The 14,084-nt window shown below is 35.0% G+C and overlaps 1 pseudogene; it reads left to right on the forward strand.

Moving 5' to 3' along the window:
• Positions 1-7,446: 7,446 nt before the first annotated feature.
• On the forward strand, positions 7,447-12,207 carry LOC146732745 (uncharacterized; annotated as a pseudogene).
• Positions 12,208-14,084: the final 1,877 nt, after the last annotated feature.

The following is a 14,084-nucleotide window of genomic DNA, read 5'->3' on the forward strand; positions in this document are numbered from 1 at the left end:
ACACACACATATACACAGGTCAAAGTTTATTTCATACGTTTTTCGCCTTTATTGATGATGTACTCCACATATACGTCATTCAAAACAACGCAATTTCTCAGAGGGTCGTTTACGATTATTCTCGTACTTCGCTGTGGGATTCAGACGCGCTATTACGAGTATTCTCGTACATCGCGTCTTAGTAGGATTTGTTCTAACATGGTTTAACATTTTAGAAGGAGTTATGTTTCCATTTTTATGTTTGGCGTTTTCGTTATGGACATTAGCAATATCAAAAGCCAATAAGAATTTCTCATCTTATCATATCCTAAGGAACATATAGATATTGCTGACTATAGCTAAAAAAAAGTGATTAACACAACTGTTTGATTTTTACACAACTGTTTGATTTTTACTTGCCAATAAAATATTTTCTATAATCAGTAATCTAAGCCCTGTACGATTATTGTTGAGGTAACTGAATTGGTTTCTGTGCCATGTACGCATGCAGTCATTATCACCCAGTTTCAATTTGCAGATGTGTTTTTTTTATATCTGCTATTAATCACAATTGAGAGTGGATTTGTTAATGTTACTGATTGGTTGTCTACATCAATCTGTCTGTTGTCCATGAACTTTTGTATTTTCGACTCCAGCAAAACCACAATTCAGAATTATTTATATTTACCTTGGGTGAACCACTCCCCAATTTTTTTCATTTTGAGTGAATATTTCTTATTTTGTATTTTTAGATATTGAATTTTTTGATCAAAATCGAAAATGAATATCAGAATGCCTTCAAATTGTAGATAAATGAACTTTTATTTGGTCTTTCTCAGATCTTGCTCTTTTCATTTTTGACCCATTCTCCTTTCTTTTGAGGTCACACAGAAGAGCTATTTCTGTTGACAGACTGCTTAATAGTCCCCTTTCGAACGAAGTCTGAAAACGGGGACTTATGGATTGGTCACACGCACCTGTATCTCGGACGTCCCTGGACCGATTCTTTTCAAACTTTGCATATACCTAGTACCTTATATGATACATATCTACGTGCAATGATTTCATGATTGGATCAAAGACGGCCGACTGGCGGCCTTTTTGAATTTACAAATGCATGTTTGGAGCTATATCTCGGACATGCCTAAGGCAATTCACTTCAAACTTTATAAATCAGAGCATACATGCGTCTCTGTGTGTTGTTGTTGACTTGTATCTCAGATTCTTTTCAAACTTCACACATAGCTAGTACCTTATCTGTGACCTATCCATGTACAATGATTTCATGGTTGGATCAAAGATGGCCGACTGGCGACCATTTTGTTTGTGAAAATGCATGTTTGGAACCAGCTTTTGGGCATGTACGTGTTATCTGATTGTTTTTAAACTTGGAAGAAAGGATAATCATTATGGGAATAAGTCACTTTGAATTTATAAATCTGACCTAAGATGGCTGATGTTTTCATGTTATGCCAGACATGCATCTCCCACATGGTAGTTTACTACCATTCAAAAAAAAAGATTGTTTCCACCTAATTCACTGGAAAAGTTATGTCACTCATTCAAATTCTGAAATAAAAAAGATAGCATACTATTTTCACCTTAAAAATACATGGACAATTGATGAAAAACACCTTTTTATAGCAATTTAACACTTACGTGGGATCCTATGGCGGGAATATTCCACTATATTTCAACAACTTTTTAAATGACGTGCTGAAATAAAGATATGTAGTAGTGAGTGGGCTAATGATGGTTGTCCACATATATTTGAACATAAAATGCATTTGTATTTTTATTTAATAATGCTTTTACATTGATTCCTATGAAAGATGTTTTAAAACAAATTTTACTTCGTAATTACTACATACATTATTCCCTTTTGTGTATTTATGCAATTATATAAAGTGATAATTTTTTTTATCTATTTTAAAGGTGAATGGTAGCATACTACCTTAATTTCCGTACATGAATAGTACATCATAGCATATATGTGCACCTGATTGAAAATGACCGACTTGCGGTCATTCTGTTTTTTTGTAAAATTGCACTGAAAATCAATCATTTAGACGTGTCTATTGATATTTTTGACTTCTTCTTCAAAACCGTTATTCGGAATGTTTCAAATTTGATATACATGCACTTTGGGTGTTTTTGTTATATTTGTTTATTTTTTATCAAAATCCAAATCTGTTAAGCTGATAGATTTCATTATACAGCGGAGCTATATCAGCCGATAGGCTGCTAGTTGGTAATACTGTATTGTTTCAGCAAAGAAAATCTAAGTAAGGCATGTTAACCAACGGGGACTGTAACAGAAACAACCTATGCATGGTAAATACATTTCCAAAGTTTTATTTTATTATATTACATGCTCTCTCTATATATACTGTTACATATAATCACGCAAGGAGAATTAACCAATACAATATCAATTCGGCCTAGGTCTGCAAAGTTTCCTTACTATGTTATTCATTATGTAAGATTCTTTGAATGTTGTGCTAGGGGTTGCGATGATTTCTCAGTATTGTTCAAATTTCCACAATGTTTCATAATTGACATCTACCCAAAATTATAAAAATAGTTTGATGTGATACTGTACACAACTATAGTTCTCAACCAATACATATTCCTCTTTCCATGTGTTAACTAAGTGCACAGTATATCAGTCTCATTTCATTGTATTTAAATTAAGTTCACAGTGTAACTAAATAAATCATGAATCAATGTTTCTATTTGCATCTTTAATATCGTAATTTCCCAAACTGTTTTGGAGGTATCAAAGAGCAAGTAATGATTAATAAATAAGTGGTAACAAACAAACAAACATAAATAATAAAGGACAATGAACTGTCACAGTTCTCTCATCCATATATCAAGATCAAATATATCATCTGAATATAATTCAAATCCTGGTTCATGCTTAGACATTTGTGTAGTGACTGTATGCTGGGATGTAACTATTACGGTATTGCCTGTTTATAAGTTGGATGAGAGAAACATTCAAAAACTGGCTCAACTAGACTGCCAAAAAGATTAGTAAAATACAATAACACAATTTACCAGTATAGTTCTGCGGTAGTATGTTCAAGAATGAAAGAGTTGTGGTATGTACTGTTTATCTCTAGCCTTAACATTTCATCACAGAACTCCATAAATGAAGATATTATTGTAAAAAGTTCCTCAAAAATGCACTCGTATGATGTACAGTTTTGCATAGATAAGTCTTTTTTAAATGTTCAGTAAGACTGAATTTTGTAAGTGATACATGGGTGATTTATGCGAATTAAAATACAAAATAAATTATGAATTATACCACAGTTCCTACATCATAGAGGGACTATACTTAAACTGTCCAGGTGTTGTCTACAAGGCAAATGAATACTATATTCACTGGGGTACTACTAAGCAGACAGACCTCACCACAACTGTTTTAATTTTTTGCACACATTTGTAAGTCATGCCTTTCTATCACAAGTTGAAGCCTCTGATAATTATTAATATTTAAAGTAGCACAAATAGATACTTCAATGGATCAATGAACAGCAATAACAAAATAAACAGTCTTAAACTGGCTCAAAATAAAAATTGATAAATGCAAAATTGAGAACACAACATTAGGACCAGCCTACTCTAAGACTATTACATGTATCATAATCACTACTCCCACAGTATTACATGTATCATGATCACCACTCCATTGAATTACATGTATCACCATCTTATACTATAACATGTATCAGTCTTCACAGAAATATGATACATGTATACATAATGCTAGATTTATATTTGCCCAAAACCTGGTCCAGCTAATATGGCAAAGACCATCATTTTATTGAAACTCGCTGGTTCATCAAAATTAATGAGCAACAATATGGTATTATTACAGGTTGAAACTTTTAAATTTGACTGTCCCAGTTATGAAGGGCAAAACGTCATGTAGATTATTTGTCATCCTTTCATCATGTTCATCCTCCTGTATATAAACATCACCTGTAAAAAAGAAAACAATATTAGGTACAGGATACAGTCCAATTAGAAGGTTTTTTGGGGATGTCTAATCTTTTTATTGTAGGGCCTTTATGTCCAAGGAAAGCCTGGGTTGTATCTACAGTTTACTAAAACATCTATTTGTCAAATTGCAATGATATCTGGATTCATTGACGATTTGATCAGTAAATCATGAAAATGATTCACTCAATTATAACCACAGGGGCAGCGGACATTATATCACACCTCTGTACATGCATTGGTTTATTTGCTTTGTCAATTTATCTGATGAACAACTCTAGTTATCAGTTAAGCCTAATTGGGGTAAACACCATGTTTTTGATTATGTGAATTAAAAAACAACAGCTTAAATGTACAGAACATAATAATGCAATACTTGTAAAGAGGTGTGAGATAATGCATGATGTTCCCCGTGAATCATCCTAAAAATGCCTGTGTAATCCTTACCTGCTGGTCCGTTGCAGCCACAGAGACATTATTACTGACAGTAGCATCACCCATACTCTCTCCCGGATGTTCTTCTTCTCGACTTGTCGATTGTGCTCGCTCAGTTGAGTCAACGAATGGATTTGTAGCGCGGTCAACACCATTTTCGTCATGGGCCACACTCAATGCAGTAGCGACTGCCTGAGCAACAATCTCCGATATATTTTTTAAGAAGGATGCCATACTTTATAGTGATGATTGTGTACAACAATCCAAATTTGTCGCCACTGAATTACATGTATCATAATAACCACCCCATGCACTGTATTACTTGTATCATGATCACCATCCTATACTATAACATGTATCAGTCTTCACAGAAACATGATACATGTATACATAATGCTAGATTTATATTTGCCCAAAACTGACGAGACTCTGAACTACGTCCCGTTATTCTGCAATCTGCATTTTTCTAAATTTGTACTTGTTATTGTTTTGTAGCCACGATAATACAAACATGCACTGCTTCCCTTGTTTCTGTACTGAATAATCATATTAAAGAACTCAGAAGATGTGTACATATACTTTAGCCCATGTTAATGGCAATCTCAACACTTATTCATTTTCAAACTGCTAGTAATTATGTACAACATAATAATCCCTCAAAGCTGAGATTAGGTCTCTTTAATAGGTCATCCCTTTCTTTGTGGCGCTGCGCAGCATCCTTCTCCTTTTCTTTCATGAAAGGGATGACTTTGTCGGCACCACTCATTTTATCTAAATAATTTTAAAATTAAGATAAGTAGGTGATAAAATATTTAGAATATGGGTATTATGATGCACGATGTACTGCATCAGAAATCCGGTACGCAGTCAATTTTAAGATCATAGGATTAATGTATGCAACTAAATGCAACTTACTTGTTACTTTCATCTTTTTTTTGCTGGTGTCGCAATACTTTCCTCGTCTTCACTCTCACTTAACGTGACATTTGCAATTTCTGAAAAATTATAAAAACTATTAATCCTATAACATAATTTTAATTTGTGTGTATATTGAAAGCAATTTAAAATAGTATTCTCACCTTCGCCGCAATCCGCAGAATTCAGTGTTGTAATATTTGTGTTTATATCTTTTTCAAAAGCACTCACAAGGCTTTCTTCGATTAAAATTGGATTGTTTCCTGATTTACCATTGTGGGCTTTCTGTCGCTTATATTTTTCTGCAAGAGATCTTTTTTTAAGCGAAATTTTTCTGTTGTTATACGTTCCATCCCTGGAATCCCATGCAGTTTTGCAGCAATCTTTACCCAATTATCACCTTTTTGTCTGTAAAAAGGATAGGCGTCCAATATGGATTTTATTTTAGGCATGGTCCAACATTCTGTAAAAATACACGATTATGAAACAATTATTTAAAACTTATAATATAAAAAAATCAACTAATTTATCCTTTTTTATAAAATCAACATACCACTTTCATGTCTTTGTACGCCACTGGGACCAGCTACGGGCGTTTCTTCCACACAAATGACGCAGACACTTTGTCTGAAATTAATTACATCAAATACATATTTGTTATCTTCTGTGGACACATATTTGTTGTTATATATGCTTAGCTTTTATGATTGCGTTAATAAATATAAAAAAAATTGTATCGTATCTTACCACCAGATTTTATTCTGTTCAACATTGTTTCAATAATGGCTGTTATTTGTTTTCCTGACGGCACTGTTACACTAACATTAAATCAACTTTTTTATGTGTGTGTTAATTTTATTGTCAATATTGTACATTAACGTACATATTACAACGATAAATTTGAATATATTTGTTGTCCTTTATTTTTAAAACAGTCGTCATATAATATTTAAAAATTGACGTATCTTCTGTTTATATAAAAATAAATTCTACTTGATGAGCATAGCTAATGCGGAAAATTATTAGATTTAATTCCATCAAAAATCATAGCATAAATTAATGATTTAGAAAAAAATTTCAAATTCCCACTATTTGTTGCGATAAACCAACTACATCCTCATTTTCAAGAATTACAGTCGATTTTTTTTTTAAAGCGGAGTCCTTACTTGCGCATGCGTCATATGCCCTTAGCGTGTCATTTTTTACAAACAAGTGTCTACCCATGAGCCTTTATGTTTTTAGTGTGTGTTGTTATCGTCGCTTGGGACTCAATTCCAGTGCGTGCGCAGGTGACGACCCTCCCGCTTTAAGTTTGTGAGTAATTTAAGCATAGCAGTATATAAAAAAAATACAACACTCCAAATAAAAATCCCATTTCCCTAAAAAAATTTACTCACATTTGCCGCTGCTTCGCCATGTTTACATCGGTTGCCCCGGGACAACCCATATATGCCGGTTAGATGCGTGCGCATCCAACCCGCAACAATCGTGGATGACGCGGTGTACCTAGTTGCGCTAAGGGACATCAGTCAAGTCCACCCATTAGCTAGAATCATAGCCCTATGTTGCCGACCGAATTATTTACGTGATTGACTGTGGCCGTCCCATAGAACTATGGAGCCTTATGTAACTAAATACCAGTTAAAATCCACATGCCAAATTTGGTCGTCGCGAAAATCACATTTTAAGACCTTCGAAAGTACTCACTCTGTTTATTTACTTCCAAACAACGACCAGAACCTATTGTAAAATAATGAAGTTGGTCATGAAAAATTGACTTTATTTTCCGTACACCGAGTCGGAGAAAAATAACAAGACGAAATACGCCATTTTTGGATCCCAGAGTTCATAGCAAATAACGGGAGACCTATAATTGTGAACCACGTGACCGAAATCAGTAGATAAATTGCGTTTTATGCAGCTAGTTTCAATTTTTTTATTAATAAACAAAAACATTGCTTCCTTTGAAAGATGAGAATAACATTTCATAAAAGCAATAAATAATTTAAATAAACATGAGTGAATATAGAAAATGTGTATAAACTTAAGGGGTTCCCCATGTATGCTTTCTAAAACTTTGAGCCTATCACTGGAGCCAATCTGACAATGGATAAGCTAAACCTACCTTATAAATTAAAAGTTGAGCAAAAAGAAGTAATAAATACTTTATTGGAGGGGAATAATTGTGTGGCAGTCTTGTCAACTGGTTATGGGAAGAGTGAGTGCTTTATTCTTCAACCACTTATCTTTGATGAGAAAAATGCAGGAAACGTATTAGTCTTGTTATGACACCTCTGAAAAGCTTGATATTTAATCAGTGCAGTGCTTCTAATAAGGGAGGCATCTCTGCTGCATGCATTACAACATTATATTATATCAATAAAAAAAGATGGAGCAAAGTTTATTACAGAATACAAACCATAAAATTGGTGTTGAGCGATACCATACTGGGTTTAAGAGGTTCAGGCATCAAATTAAAAAGCAAAGACAAGTATTCAAATGTTCTTGATACACAAAGACGCATTAGTAGGTGTTAAAGTTGTATTGTCTTTTAAAAACATTTTATTGTCAAAATAAGCACTATGACAATTTTATTAAATCAAATCCAATGGGAATTTGTTTTAATTTTTTTTATATATCAGGTGGCTCTTAAAAATGTCAACACTTTTAGAATGTGAAGGACTTATTATTTGTAGCACGAACAAAGTCACCAGAACAAACACTTTCTAAATGATAATAAAATAAACATTATAGGTAACAACAATTATGCGAGAGTCCCATTTAATGCATGTCCATTCCATTTAATGGATTTCGTTTCACCTTGTCTAGCCAAGGTGACATCAAGGGATATGTTTTGACTACAGAAATAATATTAACATGTAGTTTCTATGATTTGGATCATTTGCATTCACACTTTCCAACCTGAAAATTGAACAGCATTTTTGGAAAATGGTTTTCAGTGAGGGTGCCTAATTGACAAGGAATGAATTAATGAAATAAATACCTGTGAGAATGGCATATTGCTTCAATTCAAAGATTAATCAAGAGGTTTAACTAGACTAGGTGAAAGTAAGGGATATTAATAATGTTAAGTATATAGTTCAGGATGTTAAAAGTATTATGTTTACTGATGACAAATACTTTCTTCTAGAAATTTCCATGAAACGACAATGTTCATGGTAATCGCCAGTTCATGTCTATACCGTGAAACATCCAGACTCAAAGAAAATCAGTGTTTTAGCATAGAATGGAAAAATGACATTTATTTCATTGACACTTTCAGAGGCCACATAAACAAATCACTAAAAATGAACATAACAATTTTTTTACTTTTTTTTCTAGTTTCTCTATCGAAAAAACGATGGGGGTTGTTTATGACCATGATGGAGAACATATTGATCATCTTTTGATATTTGGAACATGGTTGAAAAGCATCAACATCAAATTGTGTACAAAATATAATGCTACAAATAATATAAATAAAACAATAATTGTTGTATTTTTTTTTATCACAAGAGCTTTAACATTTGTAATTAGACAAGTAAGAATTCAACTCAAAAAAGTGAAAAATAATTAAAAAAAATAGATATAATTTTTAATTAGTTAGCTGCAGGTTTTGTGACAAATCAATACGCTATGTTTGTAAACAATTAAAATATTATGGCAATTGTTTTTTATTGTAATTTTATAGAGGAGTTATGTAACAACTACTCGAGAACCAAGAAGAACGATCGAGTGTTCTAAATTATTGATGTTGTGATAGGACCCTCTTGTGGCGACATCCCCGGATCCTGACTTTCGAAGCGAATGTATACGTAGTTTTCATTGTGCATATTAGATGCACGTTTATTTAGTTAGCAAGTTATTCTAGTCTGACCCCGGTTAAGTGATAAGTGCATAAGTGAATATTCGTATTTTTACATCACTTGATGCCAATCCCGATATAGACATCAGTCTGTCAAAATTCTCGTCCCTCAGACCAAGCAATGTTCATACGATGTCAACAAATAAATTCAATCAGTGTTTGTGTGAATATTGTACAAACCTTGAACTCAAGTTAGCGGCATTAAACAAATTCGCTGACAAAAAACAAAGACATGACTTAACTATCAAAAACAAACATGATGCAGAGCGTTTATCTCTTTGCCCTAAACCAGAAGGATCAATCCATCATTCTAGAACGTGTATCAACAGATGCTGCTTGCAGTGTGGTGTGAAATTGATTGAAGAAAAACTGAAACCACTCACAAAAAAACATGGTGATGAAAAGGTATCGTGGCAAGTATGGCGCAATTCTACAACGAAAATTATTGGAGGGAATGAAAAGAAAACTACAAGAAAAATTCTTTGTCAGAAATCCACAACACTCACAGAACTGATACACGAACTTCAAGTAGACACAAATACCCTAGCAAAGCATCTAATCATAGCAAAATGGCAGTACCAGCAGATGAACATTCTGTCCAAAAACATGCCATCGAACTGGGTGTTAATGGTAATGGACTTCAGCGAAAATTACTCTTGCTCAATGCAAGACGAAGTACAAACTGCTCATTGGTCATATACACAGATTACTGTCCATCCAATTGTTGCATACTACCGATGCCCTAAGTGTGATGAGTGTATACATGAGTCATTAGTGTTCCTTAGTGACGATCTGAAACATGACACTCATGCTGTCCATCATTTTGTGAAGCTCTCAAATGATTTCCTACAGATAGAACGTGGTCTAAAAATAGATCGAGAAATACATTTCAGTGATACCCCAGACCATTCGTCCCGGTGTTATCGCTATCGCCACACGAGACTCCAGCTTGTCTCCTATACAATTTGACTGCGCACATCCAGAAAGTAGATGTAGCTGTGATTGGTGGAATACTAATGAGTTGAGTGTCAATCAAACGCCCACGCTATCTTTAGTAAACAAAGTCACGTGACACGTGCCATTTTAGTTTTGATTAGTTCATCGGATCGGAGTGTCGGTGCTCGCCATCCATAAATCAAATCAAAATGATTTCTAAGGAAATTGTCGCTAAGTACATTTGAACTGCGGTCATCATTGCAAATTGAATGTGAGAAAGTTATGGAACGTCGTTTTGAACTTGAACGTGGTCGGGCAGGCGATTTCAAGGCAGCACGCTTAACCCTTTCGTTCACAGGTTGGGAGATATTAGAATGACTGACAATTTCACGCCACTGTTTGACATTATTGGCGGATTTTTCTGCGCTATCAATCTTTCTCTTACAAACTAGACATAGATGAGACGACAGAGTCGCTCCTTTCACAACGTCGCACTGGATCAAATTGGAAAGACGATTTCCATAAGTTATCCCTCCTGCTTTTCCTGGCTTGAATAAATTCACACACGACTTTAACTGTCCACAAACTCGAAGACTACACGAACACAGTCTACAATAGTCGTCCGCAACAATATGTATGTATTTCTTCGGTGTACTGATGCACGAATGCACCGTGACACGGTGTTTCTCGGGTGTCGCCATCGCTGAGAATGCCGCCGGCGCAATTTTTCACCCAACTCGCGATTCTGTTTTGCAACATTTTATCAATATTCCCTTTGACAAAATCGCCGACAAAAGCACCGCTTTGCTGATCTTTTGTTCTATAATTCTTAATGCAAACACCGACCCTAGTAGTAATTAGTAACGTCGCCTAGTACATATGAACGGTCGTCATTGCAAATCGAACATCCTTTTGAAATTTGGACGTCGGGCAGGCGATTTCAAGGCACCGCACTTAAATATTAGCAACATATTTTTCTGAGCGGTTGTTTATTCTCTTTCAAACGAGACATAAATGTGACGACATAGTCGATCCCTTATCCACCGCTAAGAATGCCGCAATGTTTCGTTCGTTTTGCAACATGCCACAAATCGTCGAAAAAAACACCACTTCGACGGAAGCTTGCGTAATAAGGGGGTTAAAACAAGAAAACAAATGCCATGTTTAATACATATCGACCTGTTTTACTTGCGAAAGATAACGGAACATGAACTCGTTTCGTGCGACTTCGGAACCCGAAGGAACACACCAACAACGTTGAATTTACCCGCTATCTTCCAAATATGGTATATTAATTTATTCAGTTGTTTATTTAGAGTGACGTCCGCGGTCGAATGCGATTGGCTATCGATGTCAGTGCAAAGGTCATATGAATATTAAAATTAAGTGGGCGGAAGGAAAATTGTATAGGAGACAAGCTGGAGTCTCGTGTGGCGATAGCGATAACACCGGGACGAATGGTCTGGGGTAATTTCAGTGATGGGGCAGCTTTTCAATACAAGTCAAAAACGCCATTTTCAGATGCAGCACATTCCATCAACGATGGAAAAACACTTCTTCGGATCTCGCCATGGGAAGGGGCCCAGTGATGGGGAAACTGGTGTTGTCAAAAGATCAGCATTTATTATCAGCAAGACGCTCATCTATCATTACTTGCGCCACAGAAATGTACGAGTATTGCAGTGCTAATCTTAAAAAGCCCCAAGATGATGAAGATGATGAATGTTGCCATTCGCGCCGAACCATATTTCTTGTTAAGGATGGTGATATCACTCACAACAGGCCAGACATGTAATGCAAGAACAATACCCCAAACCAGGCTTTTTCATGCTGTGAAAGGAGTTGATCCTGATGTTCTCCATACACGTATGTTAAGCTGCTTTTGTCAACAATGCATAAATGGAACGACTAGTGAATGTGAAAATTCATCGCATGTTGATCAGTGGGCCACTGTGTCGATAAAACATGATAAGTCAGTGAGAAGGGGAACCAGACGACCCAATAAGAGAAAACAACAGTCGAACAGTGATAGGAGAGTCCAGTCAGACAGTCGGAGGAGAAACTAGTCAGACAGTCGGAGGAGAAACCAGTCAGACAGTCAGAGGAGAAACCAGTAAGACAGGCGGAGGAGAAACCAGCCAGACAGTAATGGGAGAAACCAGTCAGACAGTAATGGGAGAAACCAGTTCTAATACGCTTTACATTAGAAGGTGAGTTGTTGTGCTTGAGTTGATAATGAACTACAATGTTTGTATTGATAAGGAAATCGAGGTCCCTATATTATGTGTTTGTCCTGTGTTTTTGTATGTTTTGCAACTTATAGATTTGCTTTGTACTTACCTTCTGAAATATTTTTTCTTTTGTATTTTAGTATTCCTGGTGATATTCATCCTGGTGACTTTGTCAGAGTTAGATTCCAGGGGAGAAAGGGCAGTGGTGTGTACAGTGTGTATATGGCAAAGGTTTGTATAAAAACACATTTCAAGACTTATTAAAGGTGCAATATGGATAAATGAGGTTTTTTGTGAAATGTTTAAATGATTATGTTTGGTATTCTATCTTTTGAGGAACAAAATGTGACTCTTAGTAAAATTGTTTTGGCATCAAACAGCAGTATTCATTCAAGAAAATATTGATACACACATCGTGGAATTCACCTTTCCGCAGTACCCCAATCTGTCCAATAGTGTGAAGGTAGTGCATCTCCGACAAGCTTGAAGTTGTCAGCCGCTAGTAAACACTGACAATTTGCATTTCTTACTTTAATAGAACCACCTGATGCAATATACTGTGAAAAGTATATCATTTAGCAAGTTAAAACACTGAATAGTATTTAGAGAGTGGATCAATGTCAAAAACATAAAGTTTATGTGATAACTGCTGTTTAAAACTTGGTAAAATAAAATTGTTCCTACCTATCTACAATAAATTTGTTGTTAACGTTACCAGAAATGCCCTATTTTATTTGGCATAATCGTTTAATTTCTTTAAGATGCATTGCCCTGTTAACAATACGGTATCTTAAATTGTCAATTTACTACAACTTGTTGTGACCTTTGTTATTGAAGTCGCTAAAAAAAATGTTGAATTTTTCTTATCATGAGCATTGTACCACCTGTGTTGAAGGAACAGATTGCTATTTCACTTGAAATAAATGCTGTTGATGCTGAAATATTAACACTTTTTTTTGCATCTTGTGTGAGGAGGGAAGGAGTTGCAAGGCATTAACCTACAAGAAAAAACCAAGTGTTACGGTGTATAACTTCTAAGCTAATAAAACAACTCAAAATGCCCCCCTCCAACTATCATGGTCCAAGCCTTATTTTGAAATACAACTAACTTTTAAAGTTGTTCTTACCATTTACTTTATTCTTGTCACCCAGCAAATATTTGTGCATACTAAATATTAAAGTATAATTATTCGGTACATGAAGTCTGCAATGCAAATTCTTGTCCATCGTGTTTCGTTACGTCCGTGACATTGATTTATACAAACATATGCTGCAGGAAGGAAGTGATCTTGTTCAACCATGATGACTTGCATTGTTCTTGTTGGAAGGGCCTATCATATCTGCTTCATTTCCAATTGCTACTGTTTAATATCTTGTGTTTTACATAAAGTACATACAGGTTTTACTTCAAAATGCATTTACTTTCTTTGCATTAAAAACTTTAGGATATTCAGTAATACTTGAAAATGTGTTGTCCATGTTACGTCCGTTACTTTCTGTTTCTTTGTTCATCGTACTTTAATATGAGGTGGTGGTCAAATTTTATCCGAACACTTTTAAAATTCTATGCCAAATCACCTAAACCTTCTATTTCATGTAAAAATGTTAACAGCGTCCGGATTACTTTCGGAAATTCCGTCGGTCTTCGGAAAGTTTTAATTTTCACAACTTTTGAATATTAATTCATACTTTTAGGTTAGTGAGGAGGTTAT

The sequence above is a fragment of the Saccoglossus kowalevskii genome, chromosome 17 (assembly GCF_978046115.1).
Source record: "Saccoglossus kowalevskii chromosome 17, keSacKowa6.1, whole genome shotgun sequence".
Classification (NCBI taxonomy): Eukaryota; Metazoa; Hemichordata; class Enteropneusta; family Harrimaniidae; genus Saccoglossus; species Saccoglossus kowalevskii.